Genomic DNA, 16184 nt, shown 5'->3' with positions numbered 1-16184 from the left:
ATTAAACAAATATTTTAAACAAATGTTAATTTGCATATATTTATAGGTTATTTACCCTTGCTTGGATGTTCTTCATTACTCTCACACAAGTATTAATCTTTCATTAATCTTTCATTTTATATTGAACATATTTATCAACATCCAACTTAACTCTTATTATTCATAATTATTTTTTCAATTTTATCAAGTATTATTTTGATATTGTTTATTATTTTATTGATTTGTTATTATTTAATATTTATTATTTTTACATTATAATTAAAAAATTATTATTATTGAATTATTTTTTATATTATAATATAACTATATTTTATTATTCACTAATATGACAGCGAAAGATTTCTTTGGTGGAGATTTAGATTGATCTGTGGATTTAGGGCCGTTAATGGCACCGCCATCCGATTCTGACTCCATAGGAAGCTAAAGGTTAAGCTACACAAGCGGCCAAGTAGGTGGGGGGAGTTGCGAATTAAATGAAGTGCAGTATTAAATTTGCAAATAGAAGGAAAGAAAAGAACGGAAAAAAAAAAAAATAGCAGTGGAGAGGAGTTTCAAACTGGGTGGAGGAGAATTAACCCCTCCACAAAGATGTCAAGGTGTCCATGTCACCACAGTTGCCTCGAACAGCTCACAGACAACTAGACTGGGCTACCCTAGATATTAGGGGCTCCAGCTTTGGCATTTACTCTATCTACGCACCTAATGACTACAAGGAAAGAGTGTCCCTTTGGATCTGGCTGACTTCCCTCCCAAGTATCCCCTGGATAGTGGCTGGTGACTTCAATATGACTGAGCATCAAGATGACAAGGCTGGGGGACTTCCTTTTGAATGGAAAAAGGCAGAAAAACCTCATTGGGACAAACTTAAACAAAAACTCTAGTTATTTGACCCCCTCAAGGGCACTAAAACTGTTGCTTCTAACCTATGGTACACTTGGTGCAACTTTCAACAAGGCTCCAATTGTATTTACTCCAGACTGGATAGATTTTATGTTAACAACGACTTCTTCTCCTTCTCCCCTAACCACTTGGGGAGTGCGGTTGTTGTCCTGCCAGTTACCCTTTCTGACCATTTCCCTATCCTTGCAGTCATTAACACTAGAAACGCTATCCCCATCAGCAGCCCCTATAGCAAGAAATTTATTCTCAACACCTCCCTCCTCAAAGACCAAGATGTTCTAAGTGCCCTTAAGGTGGTCAGGCTCTTCAACCTTCAGCCTCAGCCCCCCCAATCCTACACTCTCAGGTGGACAAGGAATGTCTCCTCCTGCAGAAAGTACTCCAAACCATTAGCCAAAAGAGAGCCAAGGACTCTAGAGCCATAGAAAAAACTCTCATCCATCGCCTCCATTCCCTAGAGAAGGATATTCAGACTAACCCCTCCTCCCCCACCCTGGCCAAGCATGTCTCTAAAGCTAGAGACATCCTTAGAAAGCACCAACAGGTCAAAATCAAGGGAGCCTTCATCACAACTCGCAACCATTGGCTCCAATTTGGAGATAAAGGCTCCAAAATCTTCTTTAACCTCCTTAAGCAGAAACAAAACAGAGAAAAAATTGATAGAATAACTATAGACAACAAGGAACTGCTGGATCTCAATGATATCAAAGAGGCCTTTGAAATGTTCTATAGAACTCTCTTTACCTCAGAAGATAATGAGGCCTCGAAAGAGGCTCGACACAAATGTAGTACCATCATCCCTAAAAGGATCTCTAAAGATGATGCTCTCCTCCTCAAAGCCAGGATCTCTATACAAGAAATTGTCGATGCCATTAAAGCCCTCAAGGATAATAATGCCCTAGGCCCCGATGGTCTCCCTGTGGAATTCTACAAAGCCAATCTTGAATGGGTCACGCATGACCTCTATGACATATACAATGAAGCTCTTGACAATGGCACTCTGGGGGAATTCATAAATAAAGGTATTGTTAAATTCATCCCTAAAGAAGGAGACAAAGCACTCATTAAGAACTGGAGGCCAATCACCCTCCTCAACGTCTCCTATAAAATCCTTGCCAAAGCCTAAGCTACCCGCCTTGAAAAGATTCTTCCAAAATTCATTTGCTCTACCCAAACTGGATTCATTAAAGGTAGGTACATATTGGAACCTTGTCACTAGATGGGAATCCATGGAATGGGCTAGAACCTCTAACCAGGATGCTACCATGTTCCTTGTGGACTTTGAAAAAGCCTATGACAGAGTCGAGTGGGATTTCATCCTTATGATGCTCCGATCTTTTGGCTTCCCTAACGAGCTCTATGACTATGTTCGAATTCTCCTCAAAGATGCTTCTGCCATGATTGAAGTTAATAGAACCCTATCCCAGCCTATTCCTCTCTCTAGATCCATAAGGTAGGGCTGCCCTCTTGCCCCTATTCTATTTGTTATTGCCTCAGATGCCCTCTTTTATCTCCTTAGAGATGATACTCTATCTCCTAGAGTCCATGGCATCATGCTGCCAGATGACTCTGAATTGCTGAATATCTAATTTGTTGATGATACCTCTCTTTTCCTAGAGCTCTCTAGGCAAAACATTGATTCCCTCAACCTAAAAATTGACACCTTTAGTAAAGCCTCTGGAGCCAAGATCTCCAGCTCCAAATCTATTTTACGTGGCTGGAAGGATGAACCTCCAGACTGGATATAGCAAGATGGGTACTCATGGGGAGGACCCAACATGATTGTCAAATATCTCGGTATCCCCTTCTCTATTTCCCCCTCTCTTTAGGACATGTGGACCTGGGTTAAGGGGAAAATTGATAAGAAGCCCAACAAGTGGGATAATAGGATCCTCTCCCTAGTAGGTAGGGTTCAAGTATGTCAAAAAATTCTCTCCTCATAGAGTATCTACTACTCTTCGGTTTGGATGTTCAACAATTATCAAATTTATGAAATTCAAAAGGCTATCAGACGCTTTCTCTAGTCTGATGGTAAGGGCAAAAGAAAGGCCCATGTGGTAAAATGGGCCTAGTGCCACTTAGACAAAAAACTTGGAGGTTTGGGCCTTAAGGATCTTAAGCTGCAAGGAATCTCCCTTGCTGCCAAATGGATATTTCATGCACTAGATGGGAAAGAACCTTGGAAGATTCTTATTAGAAACAACATTCAAAATGGATTCCCCAAGGCTGCCAAATCATGGAAACTCCTCCCACTCAGTGATCTACTTGCTAGAAGTTTCTCGGTGTCTGTCTAAGGCACTTGGGTCTTTAAGTCCATCTGGAAAGCCTGGGAGCATGTGCGTAGACTTATCTGCAACTCTAGCATTGACTGTGACAATACTATACATGGTGAAAGGTCGATATGGTGGAACCTCCACCACAACTCTAAGCCATTGGCCTTAACCCAATGTTGTTTTGCTAGATTCAGGCATAACAAGGGGATCAAGTATCTTATGGATATCCTAGAAAATGACAATCTCATCACCTGGGAGGAACTTAGTAGTAAATTTAATCTCCCTGCTTCATATAAGCGGACCTACAATATGATTAGGAATGCCTGTAACACCCTCAATCTCCCTACGAACACTCATGTTGACACCCACAAGTACCTCTCATTCCTTTGGAAGGATGGCTCCCCCCTCCCAAAAATTAAATCCAAAGTTATCTACAACCTGCTTAACCAGGACACCTCTGTGATCGACCATGTCAACACCCTATGGAATGCCCACCACAACCCTACCATTTGGTATAAAACCTTTGAGAACCTTTGGAAATCTCCCATCCCCCCTAAGATCAAGTGTTTCAGATGGCAACTCTTACTGGATAGATTGCCTATTAGGAATAATCTAGCTGCATATGATCTTTGTTCTGTCTGCAATAAACCTGAGTCCACTCGGCACATCTTCCTTGACTGCTCTTTTGCTAGGGAGATCTGGTTAATGTTTGGAATATCCATTACTGAGCATGTCTTCACTTATGATATAGTTATTGGTTTCGTCCATAATCTTAAAAAGGATGCTAACTTAATTTGGCAAATTTTGTCTTGTTTTATCCTTTGGTTTATTTGGAAACTCATAAATGAAGAGAAGTTCCAAGGTAATGCTAGGGAACTTACTGGTTTTTTTAAAAAACTCACACATTATAAAATTGCTATACAGGTTTGCTTCCTGATGAATGTTGAATGAAACAAACTCCTACGGATCGTCAAAGAAGGCCGAGCCACCATGTTTATATGAGATGCAAGATGGTTATGAATGGGCAAGGATCGTAGAAAGTCAAACTACCTTGAAGAGTGCAGTTAAGAAACTGATTAAAGAACTCCAAGATACCAGAGCTCCCCCCTTCAACAGGGTTGACATGTGCATACAAATCATGGAAAGGAAGAAGGTGGTCTGGATGGAAGGACCACAGGGGTGGACCACATGGCTAGAAGACCAGGATGAAATCCTCCTCTAGTTCCTTATGGCAACAAGCACAACTTTATTTTGGAGCTTTCTTTTAGTGCATTGTATATGACACTCGTCTAGTTCTTTTTGGTTTCACTGTTGAGGCATTGCCTCCCCTGAACTCATTTGTATAAACATCTTTTTTGGTCTCTTGATTTATAATATAAAAAAAAATACTATAACTATATTAATCTTATTACTATAATAAGATTTAATCTTATTATTAATTTTACATTGTAAATAAGCATTTTGTCAATAGATTTAGTCAATTTAAATGTAAGAGAATATAAGAACATATCTTAAATGATTGAATCTAATAATTTTTTTATTATAATAATAAATATTAAATGATAATTTTTACATTATTGTGAATTTTTAATAATATAAAAAAATAAAATAACTTTATCTAAATGAAAAATTGATCTATTTTTAATTTCAAACATATTTATTTAAAAATAAAAGACTTAAATCAATGTATTTACAATAATTATATAAAATATAAATTATATAATATTTTAATATAAATTATATAATATTTATGTGTGTGTGTGTGTGTGTGGCCTTCCTCCTATTAAAAAATTCAAAACTAAAATGAAAATAAATTAAAAGATAAAAAAATTAAAAATAAAAAAATCCACCAAACAAAAAAAACCAAAGAACTTTTCAAGTAAACTTTTACAATAAAAGAATAAGAAACTAAATATAAAAATAATGCTATAAAGAAAAAATTCATATTATAGTTGAGATCAAAGGAACCAAAATAAAAACTAAAAATCAATAGAATTTAGTAATTAGTCGATAGGCTTTGTTTATTGTGGACTTCTCTTGCCACAATTTATGGAATACCTGTCTCATGAATGTAAACAATTTTGATGTACATCCATGTGACTTCCATTCTGTAAACTAGTTTAATATTTGTTATGGAATTTCACTTTGATCGAGTTTAATTAACCTATCATGTGGGTGATTAAGGAGAAACATAAATAAACTTATTATATATATATATATTAGAGGTTAGAAGGTATTATCATAAAATTTATGTGCTGTAAAATAAAGGAGTTGTGTTTAAAATTAAAATAAAGATAAATTAATTAAAATTAATATGTATTTTAGTTCTAAATTCAAGTTTCAAGTAAATATATTAATGTAAATATCTTCTATAAGAAATAGGGTTTTGGAGGTATTTGAAGTGAGGTAAATCAAGGGAATTTATTTAACAAATTGAAAACAACATTTAATTAAAAATCTAATATCAATACTAATTATAAAATGAGTTATTGAAATATATTTAATATTCATTTGGCACCATTCACCTAGTTCATGAAGTACTAAAAATATCAAGGTATTAAGCTATTACTACTATAATAATTTCTTAATTGCTCATCTTTTATGTATTCATTGACTAAGTGAACTACTTTAAGTCTTATGTCTTATTGCATAAATCAAAGAAAGAAAATAACTATAACACCCATTATAAGAAAAGAGATCTAATAACAATGTCATAGATTTATAATAGTAATTTATATAATTTCATAATATAATTTTTTTATAATATTAAAAATAGACAACAAAATAATAACATAATATAATGAAAAATATTATTAATATAGCAATAAAAAATAATGTAATATTTGAAAAAAATATAAATTAAAATATGAAAATATGAAAATGTTAATAAGGATATAATAAGGAATAATTCCGTAATAACAATATGATAATTTTAACATTAATAATATAATATTTACATTATTCTAATATAAATATAATAATTTATATTCTAATTAGATTCATCATAACATATAATTAAAATGATGTTTTAAAAAAACATATAAAAATAGACATAAATTATATGATGTTCTTTATTATTATTTATATATTATTTATATGAATCAATTATGTTTTCAATTATAGCTAAGAGATCAATTAGGTTAACTTAAAATTAAATTGTAAGTTAATTGAAAATAATAATATTCTCTAAGTTATAATCTATAATAATATTTAATTTAGATTTTGACCACTTGTACGATGAAGAGAATGCAAGTGTGATAGAAAAACATGAGCCTATCAGACGAAGAGCAAACAAAGCTTTTCATGTGAAGAGATCCGCGTTTCTTTCTATTTCCTGAAATTGAATTAAATAGTGCTTTATTGTTAATTATGTGTGTGTCTTTCACATATTCAAAGTGGTGGGAGAGGCAACCCATTGCGTATTAATTGGGTAAGCAAGTAAGTGGGGGAGGTCACCAATTGGGATAGATACTCGGTAAATATTTGTGAAGGTAGCCCATCCCATGATAGTATTGATTTTCTTTTTTAAATGTAGTTTGTAAATTAAATTTAAATATTTTAAAGTATAAAAATATATTTAATAGTTATAAATTTTAATATATATTTACAGATTATAATTTTTTTAGGTTAAGTTTATTAAAATGAAGGTTGTTTAATTTGAATATGATTATTATAGATTGATTTTTTTTAATTTGATATTTAGTATTTTAATTTGATATTTAGTATTTTAATTTCAACTTTATATTTGAACTCAATCAGCTGTTTCAAAAATTTGATGCAAATTTGATGCAAAAACTCACAATCAAATTTGGAAACAGCTGATTGAGATCTCATAGACTGTGGGAACCTTATGTCTATTATTATTTGAAGTTAATTTCTTTCTTAGTTTTAATATTTAGTATTTAAGCACACTTGAAGGTAATGCAAAAATTAAGATTAGGTAAGGGTTATTATTCACTTTGGGTTAAATTATTTAAATTCAATCTAAATCTTTGACTTTTTAGAGTTTAATATTTAGATATGCTTTCACATCAAAATATAAATTAATGTTATTGTATTTAGGTTAGGGGTAGTGTATTGTAGTTTATACTAATATTATATATAAATATTAATATCAAAAGAAAATATATAGTATTATAATATTACCCTAAAAAAATATTATATAATATTATAATATTACGGTTAACATTATATTAATGTTGGATTAGGTTTCATGTAGGAATATATTTGGGAATGGAGCAATCAAAAACATATTTTGTTTTACTTTTGTTTGTTGGTGTTAATTATTAATAATTATTTTATACTTATAAGAATAATAATTTAATAATGACAACAATAAGTTTCTTTTTGTTGATAGTTGTTGTTAATTGTTGTTATAGTGTTGTTTCTGCACTATGATTTTTAATAGTTTTTCTATGTAAAGGGTCAGTGCCCTTGTTCTCACTGCTTTATTAATCAAAAACATGTATCTATGTTATTCAATAGAAAATTTATTTTTCACAATATCGTGTTATACTTATATTGTATTAGATAAAACAATGTAATGAAATATGAAATTTACTTGTTTCAATATTGTTTGTTTACTTATATCAAATTTATGTCAAGCACATTTGCTTAAAATAGTTCTCCCATTATTTATTTGTCTGTTTACATGTATTTATATGTAGACTTTATTTGACATTTCTTGTAGTAATTTTCTCTTATGATTTTTACTAAGCTAGCCTAGCATTTTGAAAAATACATATGACGGATTCTTGTAATGAAACTAATCAAGTTCATGCCCAACAAATAGAACTTGAAAAGTTGCAAAGCCGAAAAAGAAGCCAAGATTACTATGTTTGACATAAAAATGAAATAACTGCTCGTAGGCGTCTTTAAAAAACTAGCTTCCTAGCAACATTGACAAGATTTCGACAAAGAATAGATGCATTATCCAACCTACAAACATGAACTATATGAAGGAATATTATCCATGAATGCTTCTTCAATCATCAAATACTAGTGCTATTTGCAAAAGATGCTTCAATGAGAGAGGCATACATCGATTCTCATCATCAAACAACATGGACTGAGGGGAACAACCTATTGTGTTGAAAAGGCTCTCTTAGGCAGAAGAAATGCTCATTGCTAGAGTGAATCTAGTATTACAAGTAACCCATGCTCTTGGAGGCCAATATATATAAATATAGTGGTCACACATTAAGCTTTGCACAGGACATAAAAAACATTTCACAGGTACTTCCACGTAGAATAGAAGAATTAGATGTGCTCATAGTTCGAAGATTGAATACAGAAGGGCAATATTACGATTGCTATGTCAATAGAAGTCATGTCAAAGATGCATTGCAATACAAAGTCAAATATGACCCATACTATGATGTTACCATAAATATTGAATATTTAGCACAAATCCTTGAAACAAGAACAGACATTTCGAGCATGCTTCACACCATTGAAATAGATGAAGACATAGTGATACCAATTAATGAAATGAACATTGATGAAGACCTAAATGAAAATAGCATAGCTTGCACATCATCATTTATGTCTAAATTGCAAGTAGATATCATGAACTAGAAATTATTAAGAAAACATTGGAATTTGAGGGCAACACAAATAACATTATTGATTGGCCTACGATAGACTCTTCTCCAATAAATGAATACAATATTGAGGGTTTGCTTGATATGGAATTTCCAACTCTCTTCCCAAATGGAACTGCACTACAAATGCAACCACAAATTAGAGAAGTACAAATGCATGAGTATGCATTGCACTTGATGATATTTCATGACCAAAGATTTGGAAGGCATCCAAGGTTTTGATATTTTATCTTCAATCTTATGATACGACACCGAAGCCAAGGAATCGCAACTGTATTCATTAAAAAAAATGTAGAAGAAAACATACCAGCTACTGTTGAAAACCTTTGTGCACACCTAAAAAATATTCCTGAAACACAATTCGTTGAGGAGCTCATGCACTTTGGATACTCCATGAGAGGCACAAGGCCATATTGGAACAAGTGTCATGTTGAGCTAACAAACATAATCGACCAAATAGGATCACCCACTCTATTCTTCACATTAAGTGCAAGACACAAAGTGGCTATATCTATAATGACTATGCTCAAATGATGTGATTGTTCAGATGTAGTCAAATAAACAACGCATGGATAATGTAACCGATAGTCCTCATACCACAACATTATACTTGCATGAACGATTCACAATCTTCTATGAGGAAGTCATCGAGAAACTCCTCAATGCAAAATAGTATGGGTATAGATATGAATGGCAACATAGAGGTATTGCATATATACATGGGTTCCTTTAGCTTCAAAATGCACCAAATATGGATAGACTTGATTGGAAGAATGGTGCAAAAGTTGAAAGAGCAAGAATTTTTTCTGACATGTATGTCAGCGCTTGGAACCCTCATGATGCATCATGTAGAAATAGTACAATATATCGATCTCCATTAGATGATCCATGTTTGCTAAACACAACTGAGATATTTGCTATAGATCCCTCTCGTGACTATGAATAAATAATTAACCGTTTCCAAAAGCACACAAAATGCAAAGAGGGAACATGCTTATTGAAGAAGGGGAAAAAAATAGAGTTTGATATAAAGATCTGTGGAAAGAACAAAATGTCTCTACTTTATCATGTGATGATTCTGGAAAGAAAAAATATGAACCTACAATAAATGATGACAAGTTAAACATACACAACCCAGAAATGATTTTGATATGGAGGGCCAACATAGATTGTCAGCCTATTATCTCAAGAAAACTTGTTTTAAAAATATTGTGAAGTATGCATTGAGAGTAGAGAGAACATTTGAAACTTGTACTAATATGCTAACAAGAACATATGTAACCCAAAAAGCAGATCAACCGACCTTCACAGCATATAAAAAATTAATGATGGAGATTGTGGAAGAGCGTGATATAGGAGCACAAGAAACATGTCATATGCTTCAAAAATTGCCCTTTGTTGTTTGCAATCAACCTTTCACATCTTTGAATGTTGGACAAAAAGTGTTAAATCGAATAACAGGAACAACAAATGAAATTCAAATCCAATCTAGCTAGTTACACACCTACATTAAATGACCTCTAGAGCTAGAGACAATAACACTCCTTGAATCTGCAAGATCTTTCTCCTATTCTGCAAGTCGTAAAGGGTGAAAATGGAAAGAGAGAAAGGTAAAAGCCATTGTCAACATTTACTCAAAGTTTTACAAAATCCCAAAGGAGGATTCAAAACATTTTGAAACATTTGGTTCGAGAGAGTTACTCTTGTATAAATATTTTTAACATATAGAAATAGGTATAAAACTTACTAAGGATTTGATAATTGCAAATTGGAAGCAAATAAATGCAGGTAAATATGATGTATGGAATGTGAAACACATCCTCAAAAAGGAAGCTAACTCTAAAGAAGAATAAGAAGATAGCGATATTGTTGGTATTTTGGTATGGTTTTGTCATTGATGTCAACACCTACTAACACTTATCAACTCTAGCACTTTGGAGAATCAGCAACATTCACCAGCAAGCAAGTGACTTATGCACAGTCACCGGTATATGGTACACCGGTAGGATATAATGATCACCGACACTTGGAATAACATGGAAAACATATGGCTATGTCGAAGACATCATTTGGACACCTTGTCATGAAGATTGGTTTATTGGTAATTACATATTTGCTATTACCGACAAATAGGTCCAGGGTATTCACCGACAGGTTCATCTATTCCAGATCAGCACGACACACTATGGAGATATTTTATTATTGTTGTAAATGCATCAAGCCGACATGTTGAATCGGTTATTGCATCGGATATTGTTTTTGTAAATTAATTTTATTATAATATCCTTTAGAGCTGACCTACTAAAATTGGTCCTAGGTTAAGGTATAAATGTAAGATCTTATTTATAAGATTGAATGAGGTATGCAAAAAGGGATTGTGTGAAGGTATATGTGAGAATAAGTAGAGCTATACACACAGACATCATTTGAAGGTTGAAGGAGGTTTTTGTGAAGATAAGCAAAACTACACCGGTATTGAATCCAGCATGCAAAGATGCTAAATTATGCAGTACATTCATATTGGATTTAACCATCCAACTGTAAGTCAGTGTGACTTCCCATTTGTGATTGAGTAACGAGCTCTAGGCGCTTGACCTTTTTGCATGTCCAGACCCCATTTGTATACACTTACTATCTGCAGTAGTATCATCTAATTGTGGGTAAGGTTTCCCACCATGGTTTTTCCCCTTACAGGGTTTCCACGTACAAATATTGGTGTTATGTGTTGTGGATGACTTTATCTTTCTGTTTCATGCATTAATCCTTACCAATATTGCAATTAATTGATAAAACTGTCTACCGGCATAAAAGACTAGTCCACCGGTATTGTGCAGTAAAGTTGTTTAAGTTGTTTTGGATTAAAATTATTAGACAACTAATTCACCCACCCCCCTCTCAGTTGTCCCCGGGACCTAACAATTGGTATCAGAGCTAAGTCCTCTTTTTTGCAGAAGTTTAACAGCTTGAGGAGATCCAATGTCTAGCAACTATTTCAGGAAGGACAGTCATAAACTTGATGGAACCAACTATGGGATATGGAAGATCAAGATGGAGACACATCTGGGATGTAACAAAGAATGGCTATACTGCTCCTACTATAAGTCAGCCTAATCCACCAAATCTGACTAAGGATGAAGAGAATGATTTGCAAGGCAAGAGAAGCACTCTTGAGCGCTCTATCAGATCACCAAACCATGGGATTATCAGATAGGTCTACTGCTAAAGCTATTTGGGATCATTTGGAAACACTAAATGAAGGAGATTCCATAGTCAAAATTGCAAAACTCGAAAGCTTCCAGGTCAGGTATGAAAATCTGAAAATGGAAGAAGATGAAAGAATTTATACTTTTATGGAAAGAGTAAATGAAATTATTTTGGGTATTAAATGTTGTGGAGGAACCTTAAGTGAAGATGAAATTGTTTCAAAAGTTTTAAGAGGATTACCACCAGCATACAAATTGAAAGTTACTGCAATAAATGAACTTAGAACAATGCCTAATACATCAGTAATTAGGGATACATTGATTGGAAAACTATCAGCCTTTGAAATTGAGGAATTCGGTCCTATTGCTACTATAAAGATAGACTTAGCTTTTAAGGTATCAACATCATCTGCACAATCATTTGAAAAATCTAATTGGAAAGCCTTTTATGCAAGAGAACTTGAAGAAAGCAGGAGAGAAAATGAAGAACTTGAAGAACTTGAAGCACTATTTGCAAGAAAAATGTCTAAAGGTCCAGTTGGAAGTAAGTATGAAGGTAAAGCACCCTTTAAATGTTTTAACTGCAATAAGATTGTTCATATGGCTTCAAGATGCCCTGATAGACATGCTAGGTTAAGAGAAGAAGCTAGAAGGACATACAAACCTAACCCTGGATATCAGAGATACAAATTTAAGAAGAATAAAGACAAATCTTGTTATCTTGTTGATGAAGGAGTCACTGATGATTCTGATGAGGATCCAATAAACAATGGATGGGTTTTTGTTGCTATAACAGAAGATCAACCGACACCTACTGTTCAACCGGTAGAACAGGCCTTGGCAGCTAAAATTGAAACTAAGGATGAATGGATCATTGATTCAGGATGCTCACATCACATGACTGGTGAGAAAAGTAAATTCTTAACTTTTTAGCAGTATAATGGAGGTCTAGTAAGATTTGGAGATGATAAAGCTTGTTTAATCAAAGGTAAGGGTACAATATCTCTTGATGGTAAGCATAATACTGACAATGATTACTATGTTGAAGGTTTAAAGCATAATCTTTTGAGTGTTGGTCAATTAGTTGAAAAAGGATTTCAGTTATAGTTCAAAAATGGTAAATACAAAATTATGAACAGAACTGGTTTGGAAATTACAACCAGTAATCAAACTAGAGGTAATAACTTTCATTTGAATAACAGTGAAAAGACATGCTTGATTGTACATATTGATGAAAATTGGCTATGGCATAAGAGACTCTGTCATGTAAATTTTGATTGCATGGTAAAGATCAGTACTACTAAGGTAGTCAGAGATTTACCTAAGATTGTTAAGCCTCACAATCCGGTATGTAAGGAATGTCAATTTGGAAAACAAGTTAGAGATACTTTTAAAAGTATTCCAAAAAAATCAAATAATGCTCTTGACTTAATTCATACTAACTTATGTGGTCTAGCTAGAACTAAAAGTTTACAAGGTGATAAATATTTCATGCTAATCATTGATGACTATTCTAGAATGTGTTGGGTTACCTTTCTCAGAGAAAAATTAGAAGCACTTGGGAAATTCAAACTATTCAAAGCAATGGTAGAAAATGAAACCAGTAAGAAAATCAAATGTCTAAGATCAGATCAAGGAGGTGAGTTTACATCTAAGGAATTTAATATTTTCTATGAAGTGAATGGAATCAGAAGATGACTATTAGCTCCCCGGACACCACAATAGAATGGAGTTGTAGAAAGAAATAACATAACTATCTTGGATGCAACAAGAAGTATGGTTTCTTAATCTAATCTACCACATGTATATTGGAGAGAAGTAGTAAGTACAACAGTCTATACATTCAACAAAGTTCACATCAAAGGTGAAATCGGTAAGACCCCTCATGGACTATGGTTTGGCATTACTCCTACTCTTAAATATTTCATAATTTTTGGAAGTAAATGCTATATTAGAAGAGATGAGTATATTGGAAAATTTAATCCTAGAAGTGATGAAGGAATATTTCTTGGTTATTCATCTAAGAGAAAAGCATATAGATGTTTTAACAAAAGATTGCAGAAAATTGTTGAAAGCACAAATGTAAAGATTGATGAACAATTCAGAGGAACTTCAAGGTATATAGATTTTGAACCGGCAATAGAGATTCTGACAAATGAATCTACATTGAATCCACCGGCATAGAATAAAGATCCAGTTACACCAGTATCATCTGAAAATTCCACAGTAACTGAGGAATAGCAGTAAACAAAGACACCTCGATATGTAAGACTGAATCATTCTGAAGATCAGATAATTGGAAAAAAATATAGAGGAGTTATGACAAGAGGAAGATTGGCAAATGAAGAGGTATGTCTTATTTCTCAAATTGAACTGGCATCAGTTAATGAGGCATGTGAAGATAAATTTTGGATTAAAGCTATGGAAGAAGAATTAGAACAAATTGAGAAGAATAATACTTGGACATTAGTTCCCCGGCCTAAAGATAAAAATATTATTGGAACCAAATGGGTATTTAGAAACAAAATTAATGAAGATGTTAAGGTAATTAAAAATAAAGCAAGATTAGTATGTAAGGGATATTCTCAGAAAGAAGGAATTGATTACAATGAAATATTTGCACCGGTAGCAAGAATTGAAGTAGTAAGATTATTTTTGGCTTTTGCAGCTCACAAGAACTACAAAGTATATCAGATGGATATTAAATGTGCATTTTTGAATGGAATTCTTGAAGAAGATGTTTACATTGAACAACTTGATGGATTTTATTTGACAAAAAATAAAGATATGGTTTGCAGAATAAAGAAAGCTTTGTATGGTTTAAAGCAAGCTCCAATAGCTTGGTATGCAAGATTAGATAAGTATCTTTTGAAGATTGGTTTTTCTAAAGGCAATGTTGACAACAATTTATACTATAAAGTGACTAATGATGACATCTTGGTTATAGAAGTTTTTGTTGATGATATAATCTTTGGAGGAGAAGATAGTTTATGCAAAAACTTTTCTATTGAAATGCAATAAGAATTTGAAATGTCTATGATTGGAGAAGTAAAATTCTTTTTAGGATTGCAGATTTCACAAACTGATAAAGGTATACTCTTGAGTCAATCCAAGTACTTAAAGGAACTATTAAAAAAATTTGAGATGGAGAACTCTAAACCAGTAAGCACACCTATGACTACAAATGACAAATTATCACTAAGGGATGAATCTACACCTATTAATCCAACCAGGTACAAATCTACGATAGGAGGTTTACTATATTTAACACAAACAAGATCAGATATTATGAATGCAGTATGTATTGTTTCAAGATTTCAAAGTAATCCTAGAGAAAATCATGGATTAGTAGTAAAAAGGATTTTCCAGTACTTACAAGGCACTACAAATCTTGGTTTATGGTATCCTAGAGATGAAAACTTTGAATTATGTGCATACACAGATGCAAATTGGGTAGGAGATGTGGATGATAGGAAGAGCACCATAGGTGGAGCATTCTTTCTTGGAAACAGACTAATTTCTTGGTTGAGCAAGAAACAAAGTTGTACATCTTTATCAACAGTAAAATCAGAATATGTTGAAGCAGCAACAAATTGTACATAGGTATTATGGCTTAAACAAATGTTGAAGGACATAAAGGTTAATTGCAAGGAACCTATAACTATCTATTGTGATAACACTGCAACAATTGATATATCTAAGAATCCAGTACTACATTCTAAAACTAAACATGTTTCTATCAAATTGAACTTTCTAAAAGAAGTAAAACTGGTTTTGAAGCAAAAGAAGTAAAACTGGTTTATGTGAATACTAAAGAGCAGATTGCAGATATTTTCACTAAACCTCTACCTAAGGAGACTTTTGAATATCTAAGAGATCAGCTTGGGTTCGTACCCCCACTGGTAGAGACTTAGACAGTTGATGTTTGTCATCAATCGACAGAACTAACAGAATAAATCTTTTACTTTGGCCTTTGATGAGGAAGCTACTTCTCAGGGGGAGTAGTTGGTATAGTAAATTGGTTGGTATTTTATACTTGCACTTGGTTTTGTAGTAACTTTGGCTTTTGATGTCAAAGGGGGAGAGATTGGTATGGAAAAACACAAGAAGACACATGTTACTCTAAAGGGGAGAGATGGTTTATTTTGGTTTTTGAATCCTGTTATGATCTCTTTGGGAGATTGATTGGTTTTTGGTATTTGGCA

This window comes from Cryptomeria japonica, chromosome 2, assembly GCF_030272615.1.
Source record: "Cryptomeria japonica chromosome 2, Sugi_1.0, whole genome shotgun sequence".
Taxonomy (NCBI): domain Eukaryota; kingdom Viridiplantae; phylum Streptophyta; class Pinopsida; order Cupressales; family Cupressaceae; genus Cryptomeria; species Cryptomeria japonica.
Note: the sequence above shows the minus strand (reverse complement) of the source record.